A 5,800-nucleotide genomic window follows, 5' to 3' on the forward strand; every position below is an offset into this window, starting at 1 on the left:
TTACCAGAAGTTTTAAATCTGAGGGCATTTCCACATACAATGAAGATGAACTCTGTGTCGGGGAGTGCATTTTGGGCAGGAGTGATCTGTAGTATTATTAACCAAAAATCCCCTGTGTGAAGAGATGTAAGCTCTGTGTCTTCATTTGTATGGCATTTCCCAGTATATGGCGGAGGGCAAATATTTAGCTTTATTCTGCAATGCAGATAGGATATCAACTACTGTGACTGCTCGACATCACAAGTATAGCTGTTATCCTGAGCCTCTACCAATCAATACACCCATGCTATACTGTGCCACCGGACTGTACAGTATTCTTATTGACGTTCCCTTGAGCCTGAGATTTGGTGGTAGATGTGTTGGCAGCTTCCATTCTGTGTTTTGTCCATTGTGCCGCCACTTGGTCCCAAAGATTGGGTGTTGGTAACGGGAGCATCCTCTGCAGGGGTTTGGGGCATCTCATTGAGTGTCTGCATTACACATAGGCGGGCGTAAAAGTGGTATTTGAGTTTATTCTTTTTAACACATTTGCTGAAATTTCTGCAAACCTGACTTTGCTTTGTCATCATGGGGCATTGTGTGTAGATTGAGGAGTAAAAAAAAAAGATTATCCATTTTAGAATAAGGCTGTAATGTAAGAAGATATGGAAAAATTGAAGGGGTCTGAATTAGGGCTGTCACGATAACAGAATTTGGACTTCGATACCGATACTTTGTGTATTATTGCGATTTTCGATACCAAAACGATACTTTGCCAACAGTAATAAAATAAAATAAGTTCTTCCATTTTCTGATGTGAGGCACGTGGTGTGATGAATTTTGAATGGGCCAGACATTAATAGTAATTAACCCCATCATCTTTCTCAGTCATAATGGACAACATTGGGTTAATGTGTAAGGTACATGATGTGGTTAATTACTATTAATGTGAGGCACATGGAGGTTAAATTCATCACACCTCGTGCCTTACATTAACAAGTGAAAGAAAGACGTTTTTATTTTATTTTTTTATAGCGTACACATCATAAATGCCACAAAAAACTATTTGTTGTGTAGGTTATAACAGCCGCGCCAATACCGAATATGTTTATATTTTATGTATTCAGTCTTATTTTAATATTTATTATAAAAAATGTGTATGTGTATTTTTTTTATTTAACATTACTTTATGTTTTTATTTTTAAACTTTAATGTACTGGCATATTTCTATATGCCAGTACATTAGTCTGTGCACTGATAGTACACAGGCAGTTGTTAGGACATATCTAAGTATGCTCTAACAACAGGAACTATAGTAAGAGAGCCCTGGGGTCTTTCAATGGACCCTGGGCTGTCTGCTTATATATGGTATGTCCCTCAATCACGTCACAGGGAAGCGTCACAGGGACTCCCTGTAACACGATCCAAGGGGCATCCCCCTTCTCATTTTCCCCCTCAATGCTTCGGTCAGCTTTGATCACAGCATTCAGGGGAATAGCGGTACTGCGGCTGGGTAATACAGTCAGTGCCACGCTCCTGACACCAAGTGTGCGAGCGGTCAGCATTAGGTGATGCGGCCGGCGCTGCACTAATGAGCGCAGGCACTGAACACAGAACATGGGGGTGTTTTGCAGTGCGCCTGCCATGTTCTGTCTTCAGTGCCGCCGCTCATTAGTGCACCGCTGGTTGCATCACATCATGCTGACTGCGCGGACTTGTCAGGACTCAGGAGTGGGGCAATGGCTGTATTAGGGCATGGCCCCACGTGGCGTATTTCTTGCGCAACTGTCCGCATCAATGCCGCACAGAATCTGCGTTGCAGATTCTGTTGCGGATCAGCCCAAAATGTGCAGTAAATTGATGCGGACTGGCCGCTGCGTATTGAGGGTAAAGTACTTCCCTTCTCTCTATCAGTGCAGGATAGAGAGAAGGGACAGCACTTTCCCTAGTGAAAGTAAAAGAATTTCATACTTACCGGCCGTTGTCTTGGTGACGCGTCCCTCTTTCGGCATCCAGCCTGACCTCCCTGGATGACGCTGCAGTCCATGTGACCGCTGCAGCCTGTGATTGGCTGCAGCCGTCAGTTAGACTGAAACGTCATCCTGGGAAGCCGGACTGGAGAAAGAAGCAGGGAGTTCTCGCTAAGTAGGAACTTCTATTTTTTTTACAGGTTGATGTATATTGTGATCGGTAGTCACTGTCCAGGGTGCTGAAACAGTTACTGCCGATCGCTTAACTCTTTCAGCACCCTGGACAGTGACTATTTACTGACGTCGCCTAGCAACGCTCCCATAATTACGGGTGCACACACGTAGTCACCCGTAATTACGGGAGCCCCATTGACTTCCTCAGTCTGGCTGTAGACCTAGAAATACATAGGTCCAGCCAGAATGAAGAAATGTCATGTTAAAAAACCAATACGCTCCGCAGCACACATAACATGTACATGACATCTGCTGACTTCATTGCGGAATTTAGAATCTCCATTGAAGTCAATGGAGAACTTCCGTAATGAGTCCGCAACATCCATTGCATGCTGCGGACACCAAATTCCGCACCGCAGCCTATGCTCCGCAGCGGAATTTTCCGCATCGTCTAAATGAACCCTACTAAAAAGCAGTGGAAGGCAATGGAGAAACGGGTCCGCTGCGGATTAACGCTGCGGAGCGTCCGCAGCGGAATTCCAGAGCAATTCCGCCACGTGGGGCTTTGCCCTTACACAGCTGCAGCTCCGCTCTCATACATTCATGTGTTACAATACTAAGCTGTGCGGCCGCACAGCTTAGTATCGAAATACATGGAATAATGGTATTGAACCGTTTGAGGGTGCTCGGTGTGAAGGATGATTTATTTGCTTATATTCTCTGTATGAAATGACATTGTGAATTATCAAGCAGGATGCCGAATTACTAAGATATGTATTATGTGAAAGTGATGATAATGTGTAAATGATTTAGTTTCGTGCAGCAGCCATCTTGTCTGGAGTTCCCATCTTGGTTCTTTTGTAGTGAATAGGAAAGTCATTGTTCCTTTAATACAAGTAATGTTGATTTCGTATGTTTTATCTTTGACCTTGGTTCCCATGCGAAGATGGACAGGGAGTGAGATGGGAGGATGGCAAGTATGCGTGAAGAAAGGTCTCCCCCATCTCCACGAGGACATTCTGTCCAAAAGAGAGATAAGAAACCTGTAAACATAATGTGTGAAGAATTATAATGATGTATTTTATTGTATGCTTTTTACTGAATAACAAATATTGTTACATTGTCTCTGATTGGTTTACCTCAAGCCTACACCCCTTCTGAATTTCAGTTTAACAGTTTGAGTCTGGTAATAAATCCTTCAGAGGAGCATTTTGAACATATAAGCGTGTCTGTGTGTTTTCTTCTCCTCTCTCGATATATATCGGTGAAATATCCTAATTAGGATACTGACTAAGGCCTCATTCACACGGCAGGGTTTCCCGGCCGGGTGCCGGCCGTTCATAAATCGGCCGGCACCCGGCTGCATTAGGAATAATAGACCCCTAATGGGGCTATTCACACGACCGATTTTTTGACGGCCGGAAAATCCGGCCGTCAAAAAATAGGACATGCTCTATCTTTGCCCGGACACCCGGCCGCCCGGCTCCCATACAAGTCTATGGGGCTGGGTATTACACGGCCATCACCGGAATGTGTTCCGAGTGATGGCCGGGTTTCCCGGCGCTTGCGCTCTATCTCCTCCTCCTCACAGCGCAGAGTGCATGTGAGGAGGAGGAGTTGATGCCATTCTGACGAATGGCATCGCTGTACACTGTGTTGCAGGGCCGGGGTGTACAGCAGGTGGAGGGAGCGCTGTGCTGGCTCCCTTCCCCTGCTTGTTAAAAGCACCCTGGCTCGGCGACACCTTCGATGGCGCCGCTAGTAGTAGTAGCAGCAGCTGCTGCGGCTGCTACTACTGTAGCGACGCCACTATAGCAGAGCGGGGAGGTATCTCCCCGCTCTGCTATGTGCTAGCCGCACTTTAGCTCCTTGAAGGAGCGGAATCCCCGTGTTTTCGGGGATTCCGCTCCTGGACAGAGCGCTTGATGTCTCTGTCCATATCTGGGCAGTGACATCAGGGGAAACTCCTGAAGCGGAATCCCCGAACACATGGGGATTCCCCTTCAGGAGCTGCCGCTGATGTCACTGTCCGGATCTGCCCGGCCCGGCACGGATGCATAACTTTATGAGAACCGGCCGGGCAAAATGGCCGATTTTACCGGCCGACACTCGGGCTCGGGAACGACCCGGTCGTGTGAATCCCGCCTTATGGAGTCTGGCCTTGAGAGTCTGTTGGGACTCGTATAAATTTCAGTCTAATATATTTTGAGCGATGGATTTCCACGACATCGGCATCTAAACAGTATGGAAGTCTCAATGCATGGTGCATCCCTAGTCTGAATACGTTCTCAGTATTTTGTTTTACATTCTGCCTCTTAATTGGCTGTGTTCACATGAACCGGTATCGGTGCAGTTCTCCTCTGCATTTTTTCTCATTTGTAGCACAGCTCCCATACTAAGAAGACGAGGAATGACACACATGACATTCACACGCCTGCAACCAGGCACTTAGACACATAGAATAATTTCACCTTATAAAGAGTATATGGAAGTCAACATTCCGGCAAGGCTTAGTATTTTATTGATTCATACATTTTACATTCTGCAATGTTTCGGCTTCAGAGGAAAACTTTCTGAACCAGTTGTTTACCTTGCAGCTATCACCCGCCTGAGAAGGCTTTCTCATTGTGCAGCTTTATTTCTCTGCATTTTTTTTTATCATATGCTTGTATATAATAAGTTACGGCTGGTGGGGGACCGTGAACAGGAGTTGATAATCCAATCAAAACTCCACCTTGCTCTGTCACAATAATGAATGCATCTACTGAGGGCATGTGGCTAAGCGGATGTCCCAGCGTCTCCTTAGCGATTCTGCGCATACACCCAGGCTCAAGTGAAATAGTATCATGACAGCACGTATCCAAGTAGTAACATGACAGCACGTATCCAAGTAGTAACATGACAGCATGTATCCAAGTAGTAACATGACAGCATGTATCCAAGTAGTAACGTGACAGCATGCATCCAAGTAGTAACATGACAGCACGTATCCAAGTAGTAACATGACAGCATGTATCCAAGTAGTAACATGACAGCATGTATCCAAGTAGTAACATGACAGCATGTATCCAAATAGTAACACGACAGCATGTACCCAAGTAGTAACATGACAGCATGTATACAAGTGGTAACATGACAGCATGTATAAAAGCAGGGCCGCCATCAGGAATTTCTGGGCCCCATACAGCCAAGATGTCTGGGGCCCCCCTCCATTACCGGGGGTGGGCAACAGAAATTGTGGCACTCACGTTTGTACGTTATACGCATTAACTGATTTTGGTGCCGATGTCAATTACAGTGAAGGAAACCATGGAGCCGGCAGTGACCGGTTAATGCTCCGGATTTTGATCTATTTAGCTAAAACGTATCCGACTGTATGGCATGCAGTGGGATACGTCGCATGGGGAATGGCCCAGGGGAAACTCCTGACGTCACCGTCCATGAACAGGGCTGGAGACTTCTACTAGCACTCTGCCCAGGGAGTCTGGCGCTGTTCCTGATGTCCATATACGTAAAGTGACGTCCGAAGCTTTGCAAAGCCTGAGTACACGCCCGGAGCGTCGACAATGCTCTGGCCAGGGATTCCGGCCCTAGAGAATCCTCTGATGTCACTTTACATATATGGACAGTGATGTCAGGAGCTTTCCCAGGGACAAAGTCCACGGGTAGAGCACTCG

Source organism: Rhinoderma darwinii, chromosome 2 (genome assembly GCF_050947455.1).
Source record: "Rhinoderma darwinii isolate aRhiDar2 chromosome 2, aRhiDar2.hap1, whole genome shotgun sequence".
Classification (NCBI taxonomy): Eukaryota; Metazoa; Chordata; class Amphibia; order Anura; family Rhinodermatidae; genus Rhinoderma; species Rhinoderma darwinii.